The sequence below is a fragment of the Juglans regia genome, chromosome 15 (genome assembly GCF_001411555.2).
Source record: "Juglans regia cultivar Chandler chromosome 15, Walnut 2.0, whole genome shotgun sequence".
Lineage (NCBI taxonomy): Eukaryota > Viridiplantae > Streptophyta > Magnoliopsida > Fagales > Juglandaceae > Juglans > Juglans regia.
The window spans coordinates 13,669,544-13,682,684 of NC_049915.1; the positions used below are offsets into that span (position 1 = coordinate 13,669,544).

The following is a 13,141-nucleotide window of genomic DNA, read 5'->3' on the forward strand; positions in this document are numbered from 1 at the left end:
CATTTTACAACATATTTTATCATATATATTTTAGAATGGTGATATTTTTATAAAGTAATATCACTTTTATGAGATATTTTATAAAAGAGAAAATATATTTACAACTATAAATAGTATAACCGCCGTGTAATCGCTTCGAAAAAAGTGAATAAAACATGTGACTCACATGAAAAAATTAATTTTTTAATAATAGACCACACTATTTTTCAAAGCAATTACGCAGCATTTACGTACTTCACAATTGTATGTAGAATTACTTATTACAAAAGTACCATTCATTTCAAAATATGGTTGTGTAATATGTTGTGAAAAGTGATGTGTATTTATCATTTTTCAAAAGAAATTAAAGAAGAACCTTTCATCCACAAAGGAACAAATCCTATTTATCAAAAGTCTCCTCTCTGTTTTGTCTCCCGAGAGAATATAAGAGGTGTGAGTAGTGCTTCCTTCGAGGCTTTTTTTGGAGCAAGAGGGTTTAATGATTCTTTTCAGCGAGGGAACTAGTAGGGAGAAGATTGGAAGGGATAGAAGAACTTTGGGGTCAACTAAGGTTAACAGAGGAAGAGAACCTCTCGATTGAGTTAGATGAAGGAGGGGCTATGGAGAAGGTACAAAGGAAAGGAGAAAGATGTTTGGTCAGCAAGGTGGGTATAGAAAGTTCAATTAGTATAGCTATTATTTCATCCACAATGGCAAAAATGTGGAGGCTGAGCAAACCGACTTCTTTTCAAGAGGTTGGGCCAAGTGTTTTTACCATTACATTTGCAACACAAGTGGATAAACATATGGTAGACTACAAAGGCAAGCCATGGTTTTCTTATAATAGCTTCTTCATCATCGATCCATTTGATGGGTTTACACAACCAAGAAAGATGAGATTTGGTAATTCCTCAATGTGCGTACAGTTTCATAATTTGCCACTAGTGTGCATGAACCAAGAGAGTGGGAGCAAATAGGATGATCAATTGGCAATGTAGAAGAGGTGGATGTGGAAGAAGATGGTGTGGGGTGGTGGACTTTCCTCTGTGTTAAAATTGCGATTGATCTAACAAAGCCAATTGCAAGAGATCAAACAATCAACGGTAATGGAACCAGAGTATGGGTATTGTTGAAATATGAAAAGTTACCCATATTATATTTTAGGTGTGGTTGGATTTTACATGATGCATAGGGTTGTCCATTAAGGGACAATTAGAGGGAACAGTGGCTGAGTATGCAAATCAGTTTGGTCCGTGGCTTCAAGCAGAGCCTTACGGGAGACGATAAAATTCTTCTTACTACACAAATCTGGCCAATAAAGAATTGAGAAGAGATGAGAATCATCGTCATAGGAAGGTTGGGGAAGGCGTGGCTACTATCATGTAGGTCTAAGTCCAACGGCAGAGACAAGCAGTGAACAAGAACACTATTTTGGAAAGAACATGGAACCAAGAGAAAATTATAGTGGTGGGGTGATTAGGAAGGAAATAGTGGTGATGGAGGAGGAATTGAAGGGAAGATTTCAAAATGTAGATCTAGCTGATTCAACAAAGATTTCTTAATAGATATAAGGAGGGGATGAGAGGCGAATATGTAATAAGTGAAGAACAAAAGACTTGTCTGATGGTTGATAAAATGTGCAAGATGGGCCAGGTGTATGAAGGTCCCATGACTTTAAGGCCTTTTAGTTGATGGGCCGACCATTATTAGGTTTAACCATATGGAATCAGTATACAAAGCAGAGAAGGATAGGGATGGGACTCACGACTTGTGACGCCCCAACTCCCATGCAGGGAAACACGAGAATCGTGACGTCGGGATGATGACAACATGGGTCACACATCCCAATGATAAGTGCTCAAGTGTGTGCAACAAGCAACAAGAGCACCACAAACATCGCAGCAGATAAATTTAAAAGTAGTCAACTAAGTACTAGAATTGTTCAATACAAATATTCAAAATAAATTGCCTTTAAAACGTTATACAATTATTCGTAAAATAAAGTAAAAAGCCGAATACATAGGCAAAAGGAAACAAATTCCATAATTCAAAAGCAATCACAAGTCATTCCCTTCACGAAGCCGATCCCTCAGGCTCTTCGTCCTCATCTGCATCAAAATGTACGATACTATAAAACGGTACCGCAGGTAAGTAATAATCCAAACAACCCTCGAGATAAAAACGCATTAATGCAACCAACTAACAGATCCCAAAACCTCATTTTTTCCGAAAATGATTATTTTCCAACACACGCCAAAAACCCCATTTGACCATAAATATTTCCTTAAAAACATTTTTCCCACCATGTTCCCAAAAAATGGCCCAAATCAATAAACTAACCATTTTCCCAAAAAATGTGCTCATAACCATTAAATCATAAACCGACAACAAAATCATTTATCGAACACTGTAGGAGGTTATCGCAGGCGGGATTCTACTACCATCCCTACTTACCACCATTCCTACCGCATGCACCGTAGGCGGGAATCACAAGAGAGACTACACCATCATCCCTGCTTACCATCATCCCTACTATGTGCACCGTAGGAGGGAATCACAGGCGGGACTATACCACCATCCATGCTTACTACCATCCCAACAGTTCCTTTTCACACAAGAGGTACTTATCAAAGCACTGTATGCAGGAATCACAGGCGGGATTCTACCACCATGCCTACTTACCACCATCCCTACCGTGTGCACCGTAGGCGAGAATCACAGGCGGGACTATACCACCATCCCTACCGCGTACACCGTTGGCGAGAATCGCAGGCGGGACTATACCACCATCCCTACAGTCTCTTTTCCTTTTTCTCAAACCAGTCAATCCAATCATTTCAAACATACTCAAAATCATTTCTCACATGAAAATCCAGTTTTCAAATAAACACATGAACATGTATACAATCATGCGAAAACCCAATTTTCAGTTACAAACATGAACATGCGTGCAAATGCAATGAACAAGACACGACACCAAAATCCAATAACCAACAAATGTCAACACAATCCAATCACACAAACAACTCCATTCTCCAATCTATCCAACCCCCTTACTCCTCGGACTCAGTCCAGCATACCAACCTGTTCACAGTAAAATGGGTTAGTGTAAAAATATATTTAAATCACGAAAGTTCTTTAGAAAAATACTTACAATACTATATTATAATTTTTGAAAGATCACGGAGCTGCAAGAAGGGGTGGCACAGCAACGAAATAGTGCAAAATGCATTGTGGCCGTGGGTCTCAAAAACCCACTTTTGAACGGGGACAAACCAAGACCCAAGATTGCTAGGGAAGGGCTTAGGGATGTCGGTGAAGCCAATGGTGGTGGTGGTTGACTGTGAGTGGCGGTGTAGAGGGTGGTTGAAGGCTAAAATGCTCAAATCGAAGATGGAGATAAATGGGCTTCACCAGTGGCAGATTGGAGCCAAGGATGGGTGCATTAGGTAGCTGGGAGGTCGAGGATGAAGTGGTGAAGAAATGGTGGCTGGAGGTGGCGCAACGGTGGCGCGCGAACACAAGAGGTGTCGCAGCTTTGCGTCATGCGTGGGGACAAACAGAGGCGCGAGGGAGGCTAGGATTGAAGGGTGGTGGTCGCCGGCCGGTGGGGAAGGGAAGGAGAGGGGCGGTGTCGATCACAGCGGCGCGCAGCAGTTGCTGGGTGGAGAAGAAGAAAACGCATGGAGAGAGGGAGAGAGGGACGTCGCGCCGGGAGGAAGCAAGGGAGAAAAGAAAAATGAAGGAAAAAGAAAAGAGAAGAAGAAAAGAAAGAGGAAAAAGAAAAATGGAGGGAAAGAAATGAGGTCCAATACTTACATCTTGGGTCACAAAAATGATCCAACGAAAAAGATTTCAAAACAGCAAGTTAAATAAAATAATTTAAACCTAGTGATTAAATGAAAATAAAATAATGAAATCCAACAATAAATTAATTTAAAATAAAGAGCAATTTAAATAATGAACAATTATTAATAACAAGAAAACACATTGAATTAACAATTAAAAATCTTAAAATAATATAACGTAAATCATCTGAAATTTAAAACAAGAAAGTTCATAATCTTAATAAATGCAATAATTTATTTAGTCAAAATACACATAAATACGAGGTATCACACGGTTCACAGGAGCAGCTGGAGAATATAAAGGAATAGGCACGAGGCAATTGGAAAATAAGGGCTCGAGCAACAAGTACGGGTCCTGACTCTTTGAATAGTAGTGTTGCTTAAAAAAAGGTTCTAGTGGTTGAGGAAATTACAAACTCACAATTTTCTGCATCTAAGAATCTCAAATGGGAACAAATGAGAAAATTGAAAAAAAAAATACAATTGAATTGGCGGAGACAGTTAGGCAGTCTTGCCAAGCCTAATGAAAATTTTGAGTTGGAACTACCAGGGTCTTGGAAACCTTCGGACGTTTCAACAACTTTGCATGACTAGAAAAAAAAAAGCCAGCTTAGTGTTCTGAATGGAGATTAAGCTAAAGGTTGGTGTGTGACAGGGACTTTAATAACCAAAAAGAAAAGCAATGGGAGAGTTTAAGAAGTGAGGTGTTGATGGAGAACTTTCTGGAGGCTTTAGAAAGAAGCAATCTATTTGATTTAGAAATGTTGATGTTTTTACGGCTGTTTAATATAGTCGCAAATTGTTAGTTGTGATCAACATGCTTTGGAGAAACACGTTGGAATTGACTTTTTTCCAGAAAAATATTTGTGGTGACATTTTCGGCAATTTTCGTCGCCAAAAATAATAGTTTTTAGTGACAAACTCATACTTGCTAGAAGTGAAATGGTGAAAATGAAAAAACATGTTGGGATTATTTTTAGCCACGACTTCAACTCGTCGCAACGAGTGTTTTTTTTTCACCGAATTTCACTTGCCGAGCGTGATCTCACTACAACAGAGTGATTCATTTTCTACAAACATCCTTTGTGTGATCAGTTAGTTATTTTCCACCATGGTATGCTTGGAAAAAAAATTCATGGGAAATGGCCAAAATTTATTGTAGTGACAACAACATCTAGTTAGAGGTTACCCTAATAATTATAATTATTATTATTATTATTATTTTATTTGGGGAGTAGGGTCGAACCCAAACCTCCATTTTGGAGGTTTGGGTGTTATGCCATGGGTCCATATGCCATTGGCTACTCTAATAATTATTTAGTTAGACAGAGTTTTTCCTGCAATGTGAGACTTCTTTCAACCAATCCGAAAAAATGGTAAGTATTCGTTATGTATGTGACCAACATCCAATAATGCTGTTTATAAATCCAAGTGAAAAAACATGTGCTTTTCAACACAACGTCACATATATGTATTTTCAGCATACACGAAGGAAATTACTTTAAGAGATTCCATGAACCAAAAAAAGTTATTACACCCACGAAGATCAATAATTGTGGAAACTGAACCCACCCCATTCCACCTACCTTTCATATCAGCACCTCTCAACTCTTCATGATCAACTCTTCAACAACTCTCAAGTCTTGGTCTTCCCTTTCACATAACAAGGTTTTTTTCTTTCCATTTTATCTGTTAGATTGAAGTGAAGAAGCCATAAAATCTATCCCTTACATCCATCTGGATCTGATATTATTTTTCAGGTAAACTTCATGTGAAACCAACCAACACCTACCTCAATATGTGATGTTTGTAGCATAGACAGGCTAGGAGAGATGGAGCTTCAAAATTTCAAGCACGACCGTCCATTCTTCCTCAATGAAGTGGGGGAATCGCCTTTTTGTCCACTGTGTTGGGAAAGAGTCTCTGGTCCTAATTACAGTTGCAAAGAGTGTGATCGGTTCATCCTACATAAATCTTGTTTTGAATTACCTTCCGAGTTGCAACACCCATTGCACCCAAAACATCCTCTTATTCTCATCCCTTCAAAACAGATTACGAACAAATCGGGGTAGATATGTGTTAGTTGCAAAAAAAGAAGACTTTTGGGCTTCATGACTTACAATTATTCTCACTTTAAGTTCAATCTTTGTATCAAGTGCTCTTCTCTGCCCCTCACCAAAGAAGCTGAAGTTCACGAACACCCGTTGACCCTTATGCTGAGATTATTCAAATTCAGTTGTGATCATTGTGCGAAGGAAGGCAATGGCATGTTTTACTTTTGTGCTCCATGTTCATTCGTTGTCCACCCAGAGTGTTGGGAATAACCGGATATTGAAGACTAATTTGAAGTATGGCAGCGGAAATAAACAAAAGAAAAATAATGACAATCACACACAGTACACCAAGATTTAAAAGGTTCAGCTCAATGTGAGCCTACGTCCACTGGCGGGATCGGTATCAAAGCTTTCACTATAAACAAAGATGGAGTAGAGGAGAAATAATACAAAACTTCTTTCTCAAAGAAGTTAACTCTCTAAGCTCTCAACTCTCACAAATATCACTCATATGTAAAAACACTCAAACTGACTGAAGAAGGTCAAAAAATAAGTAATGCGCAGTTTCCTATTTATAGAAAACAGTGCGAACCCTAGTTTGAGAACATTTTCCCGAGCGAACTGTCGAGCGGGTGTCGAGCGAAAGTAGGGTTTTGGCATTCCGCTCGAGCTGATTGTCGAGCGAAGTCTTGGACTTGTATAACACTCGAGCAAACAGTCGAGCGGTGTCGAGCGAAGTATTGGACTTGCATTCCACTCGAGCTGACTGTCGAGCGGTGTCGAGCGAAGTCTTAGACTTGTATACTGCTCGAGCTGACTGTCAAGCGAAGTCTCAGACTTGCATTTCGCTCGAGCTGAAGAAACACCGCTCGAGCGAACATACACCAGAGGCACTATTTCAACCAGATTCACGCCACCTCTTAACAAATATCCACCTTGGCTTGAACTGTACCAAGCCTAACACAAAAAACCTCTGACCACAGAACCGACCCCCTCCACCAAATACCCTAAGGGAATCACAAACCCTGAACACCAATCAAGTCCAAACAGAGTTTGAACTTGTACACTGCAACTGGCTTTGTCATAATATCTGTTGGATTCTCAGTAGTAGCAATCTTTAGAATCTCTATAACACCTTCTGTAACAATCACTTTGAGAAAATGATACTTGACATCAATGTGCTTAGTTCTCTCATGATACATTTGATTTTTTGTCAAATGTATTGCACTTTGACTATCACAGAATACGTAAATCCCATCTTGCTGTAGTCCCAAGTCACTGATCAAGCCTTTCAACCAAATGGCCTCCTTAACAGCCTCTGCTGCTACCATGTACTCTGCCTCTGTAGTTGATAAAGTAATAGTGGATTGCAGTGTTGCTTTCCAACTGATAGCAGACCCACACAAAGTGAAAACATAACCTGTCAATGATCTTCTTTTATCTAAGTCCCCAACATAATCAGAATCAACATAACCAGTAACTCTAGAATTGAAATCAACATCTCTATCAAATATTAAGCCGAAGTCCAAAGTTCCTCTTAAATACCTGAGTATCCATTTCACAGCCTGCCAATGAGTCTTACCTAGATTAGCCATATACTTGCTAACAACTTTCACTGCCTATGAAATGTCTGGACAAGTGCAAACCATTGCATACATTATATTGCCAACGGCACTGGAATAAGGAACACTAGCCATGAACCTTTCCTCCTCATCTATCTGAGGAGATAGGGAAGCTGAAAGTTTAAAGTGTATAGCAAGTGGTGTACTTAGTAGTTTGGAATCAGACATTCCAAATCTTTGAAGAACTTTCTCAATGTACTTTCCCTGGGACAAGTACAACTTTCCAGCTTTCCTATCTCTATGGATCTCCATCCCCAAAATCATCTTTGCAACACCTAAGTCTTTCATCTCAAACTCATTTCTAAGTTAGGGGATTTAACAAACCAATGTCATATATGCCTTTAGCAGCAATAAGCATATGATCAACACATAGTAGCAAATAAATGAAAGACCATCAGATATCTCCTTATGATAAACACAACTATCATAGTTACTTCTCAAATAACCATGATCAATCATAAATGAATCAAAACGTTTATACCATTGCCTTGGAGACTACTTCAAACCATACAATAATTTCTTCAATTTGCACACATGATCTTCTTTACATTCAACAATGAACCCCTCTAGTTGATGCATGTAAATGGTCTCGTCATGCTCACCATATGGGAAAGTTGTTTTAACATCAAGTTGTTGTAGCTCTAAGTCATACAACGCTACTATAGCAAGTAACACTCTAATCAAACTGTGTTTCACAACTAGAGAGAAAACTTCATTGAAGTCGATGCCTTCTCTCTGACTAAAGCCCTTAGCAACTAAGCGTGCCTTGTATCTTGCATCTGTATCACCCTGGATTCCCGCTTTTCTTTTGAAGACCCATTTGCAGCCAACAGTCTTCATCTTCTTTGGCAACATAACCAAATCTCATGTTTGGTTTTTGTGAAGAGACTCAATCTCTTCGATCATAGCTGCGCACCACTATCCAGATTCTTCACTCATGACAGCTTCAGAATAACTGGAAGGCTCCTGACCAACAATATCCTCTGCCGTAGTAAGAGCAAACATTACCATATCTGCTTGAGCATATCTCTGAGATGGTCTAATCTGCCTCCTCTGTCTACTAGTAGCTATATTGTAGTCTTGCTCACCCTGTGTGCCGCTATCAGAATCAAAATCATGCTCATCTGCAATAGCATGATCTTGGGCGCCATTAGGCAGCCCTTGTGGCGCTTCCACCTGAAACTCCACCTTCTTGCCAATATCCTATTTTTTACCTGTAAACACAGTAAACTTCTTTCTCGATTAAGCATAGATTTTTCATCAAATACAACATCTCTGCTGATTACAAACGTAGGTGACTTAGGATCAGTATACTACAACCTAAATCCCTTCACCCCACTGGCATATCCAATGAATATGCCTTTCTTTGCCCTAAGTTCAAGTTTTCCATCATTAACATGAAAATATGCAGGACAACAAAAAAGTTTCAAATTTGAATAATCAGCAGGAGTATCAGACCATACCTTATTTGGAGTTTTCAAACCAATAGTTGTAGTTGGAGAACGATTGACCAAGAAACAAGCTGTGTTGATTGCTTCAGCCCAAAAATCCTTAGACAAGCCTGCATTAGAAAGCATATTGCGGGCTCTCTCCAAGAGAGTCCTGTTCATCCGTTCAATTACCCCATTTTGTTGTGGAATATGTCTAACTGTGCGGTACCTGGCAATACCTTCATTTTTGCAAAATTTATCAAACTCACCTTCGCAAAATTCCATACCATTGTCAGTTCGGAGTCGCTTAATTTTCTTGCCTGTCTGATTTTCAATCAAAACCTTCAACTGTTTAAAGTTATCAAATACATCGCTTTTCTGCTTCAGAAAATAAATTCAAACTTTCTGTGAGAAATCATCAATGAATGTAAGCAAATACTGAGCTCCACCTTTTGATGGAACAAAAGATGGACCCCAAAGATCAGAATGAATATATCCACAAAACTTTAGTTCTATGAACCCCTATAGAAAATTAAACCCTGCACTGTTTTCCAAACACATAATGTTCACAAAAATCAAGTTTCTCTATCTTCTAGTCACATAACAAACCTTGCTTACTTAGAATAGATATCCCATTTTCACTCATATGACCTGAACGCATGTGCCACAAACAGGTGACATTTGAGTCTGGATCATCTGAAATAGACACTACAGCTGCACCTATCACTGTAATGCCCTGAAGTAAATAAAGATCATTTGTCTTATCTCCTCTCATCATAGCCATGGAGTCTTTACTAACTCTAATAGCTCCACCTTTACCAGTGTACTTAAAATCCAAAGAATCAAGAGTACCCAAATAAATAAGATTCTTCTTCAAATCTGGGATGTGTCGGACGTTAAACAATGTCCTGACAATCCCATCAAACATCTTTACAAGCCATATCATTCCCTAACAGAATGAAACCACCGTTGACTGGTTCATAATTAGTGAACCAGTCCCTCTTGGAACACATGTGAAAAGTACAAGCTGAGTCCATGACCCACTTGTCACTGAAGTGACTACTGGAGTCGCTAATTGCTAAAACAATATCTGAGCTGTTAGACTTTTCATCAGCAACGCTAACAACATTAAAGGAACTTGTGCCTTCCTCTCTATTTTTCAATTTAGGACACTCATTTTTGTAATGATCAAACTTATATGATAATAATAACATTTAATATTTTTCTTTTTAAATTTCAACTGTGAACTACCCCTAAATTTACCCCTGTACTTCTCTGAACCCCTATCACTGGATCTACCCCTGCTTGAGGAACCCTTAACAAACAAACCACTAGCTTGTTCATTAGTGCCCTTCACACTCAATTTATTCCTTAATTCCTTAGAATTCAAAGCAGATTTCACATCTGTCAAGGAAATTGTATCTCTACCATACAACATGGAATTCACAAAATTCACAAAAGACATGGGTAATGAATACAAAACAATTGATACTTGATCCTCTTCTTCAAGCTTAATGTTAATATTCTTGATATCCATAATAATTTTATTAAATTCAACTAAGTGTTCATAGATAAGAGTACCTTCCTTTATTTTAAGAGTGTATAGCCATTGTTTCAAATACAAATGGCTGTTGAGAGATTTCTTCATATACAGATTCTCAAGTGCAGACCAAAGACCAGTTGCAGTCTCCTCATCAGCAACCTCCCTTAAAACTCCATTTGATAATGACAAAGGAATAGTATTATGTACATTTTCTTCTTGTTCTTTTGAAGGAGCCAAAGAATCATAAGACACCTTCTCTTCTAATACTTTTGACAAGCTCTGTTGTCGCGGTAAAGCCTTCATCTTGATGCGCCATAAACTGAAACTGTTATGACCGTCAGATCTCGCACAGAGCCACGCTCTGATACCAGTTTGTTGGGAATGACCGAATATTGAAGACTAATTTGAAGTATAGCAGTGAAAATAAACAAAAGAAAAATAATGACAACCACACACAGTACACCAAGATTTAAATGGTTCAGCTCATGTGAGCCTACGTCCACTGGCGGGGTCGGTATCAAAGCTTTCACTATAAACAAAGATGGAGTACATGAGAATTAATACAAAACTTCTTTCTCAAAGAAGTTAACTCTCTAAGCTCTCAAAGAATTATCACTCATGTAAAAACACTCAAAATGACTGAAGGGGGTGAAAAAATAAGTAATGCGCCATTTCCTATTTATAGAAAACAATGCTAACCCTAGTCTGAGAACATTGGCTCGAGCGAACTGTCGAGCGGGTGTCGAGTGAAAGTAGGGTTTTGGCATTCCGCTTGAGCTGACTGTCGAGCGGTGTTGAGTGAAGTCTCGGACTTGTATACCGCTCGAGCGAACAGTCGAGCTATGTCGAGCGAAGTCTCGGACTTGCATTTCACTCGAACTGAAGAAACACCGCTTGACGAACATACACCAGAGGCGCTATTTGAACTAGATTCAAGCCACCTCTTAACACAGAGTGTACTTCCTTACCATCAATTGAACAACCACTCACCCTCGAAACTAAAATTCATGACCACCCTTTGACACTATTGCAGAAATCGTTTCCATTCACTTGTAATGTTTGTGGGAGTAGAGGTAGTAGCATGTTTTACTTTTGTAACATGTGTTCATTTGTGGCTCACTCGAGTTGCGCCGCCTTACCACGGGTAGTCAAAGTTATACGGCACAAACACCCTCTAAACCTTACCTACTCCTTTCCAGCCACTCAATTGAGCCACATAGTTTGCAAACTCTATGTTGACAAAGTGAATGTGAACTACGTGATCTATTATTGCTCAAGTTGTGATTTTGTTGCCCACCTTCATTGTGCTACAAGCAAGGAAGTGAGAGATGATCAAACGTTTCTGCAGAATTTTGAAGATAAAGAGTTTAGTGAGTCATCAAAAACTATATTGGAATATGAAGATAAAGGAACTGATGAATCCATTTGCTCATCAACATTTATTGTCAAAATGATCAAAGTCGGGGTAGACGGAATTGAAATAGCTACAAAAATCAAACATTTCAGTCATGAGCATGACTTAGAGCTCATTGACAAGCATGGGATCAACAAGAAATGTGATGGGTGTGTGCGGTCCATTTTTCCTCTTTTTTACACTTGCGCTCAATGTGGATTCTTTCTCCAAAAATCTTGTGTTGAATTATCAAGAAAAATCCGACACCCATTTCACTAACATCCTCTCATGCTCCTCCTAAGATCACCTTATATTTGAGGGCCTATTTATGTGTAAAACTTGTCACCTTCGCTGTAATGGCTTCCTTTATCGTTGTGGCAAATGCGATTTTGACCTTGATGTCCAATGTAGTCTAATCCCATATATGTTTAAACATGCTTGTCATGAGTACCAGCTTATTCTTTCGACTCTGTCATATTATAGAAAATGTAGTTGTTGTGATTCGGATCAAGGATACAAATTTTGTTGTGCTAATTGTAAATTCAGTGTGGACTTCAACTGTTTAACACTGCCACATTTGATAAGATACAGAGAACATGAACATCCTTTCACACTTTGCTATACTCCAGAAGATGACTCTGGTGAATATTATTGTTATATTTGTGAAGAAGAACGAGACCCGAGCGTTGGTTCTACTATTGTGAAGATTGCCTTTACCCAACTCATCCCAAATGCATCCATGGGAATCTCCTAAATGTCAAGTTTGAGAAAGCTTGCAAATTTAATATCCACCAACATCCCCTTACTTTGGTTCGGAAGACTGAACATGAGCCTCTGTCTAACAAATGTGGCATGTGGCAAAGCTTGTATAGACCCCTTGTCTTATGAATGTGTCAAAAGTAATTTCAATTTTCACGAAAACTACTTGCGACCATCTACCACCTTAAAGGAGTAAGAACTCCCTTAAGGCTTATGTATCCACTTTCACTTTCTTGTTGAACAAAAGTTTGTCCTTATTAGCTAATATTTTTGTGTAATTTTTTAGAGATTAATTTCTCCTTTTCTTGTAAAAAATGTGGTTGGATTTAATTTAGCTTGATATCTATATTTGTAACAATGATAAGATGGATCGATGACATGCATGGTATTTTCCTTGAAATGGAAAGTAGAAAGTATGCTGATTAAAACCTAAATCCATATTTCCCAAGTAGCCACTTTACTTTCATCAACTACGAGGTTTGGTTGGCTGCTTCCTTCAAATTTTCCCATTGA

The 13,141-nt window shown here is 38.7% G+C and overlaps 1 pseudogene; it reads left to right on the forward strand.

The window, feature by feature from the left end:
- Positions 1–11,575: 11,575 nt before the first annotated feature.
- LOC108980053 lies at positions 11,576–12,757 on the forward strand (annotated as a pseudogene).
- Positions 12,758–13,141: the final 384 nt, after the last annotated feature.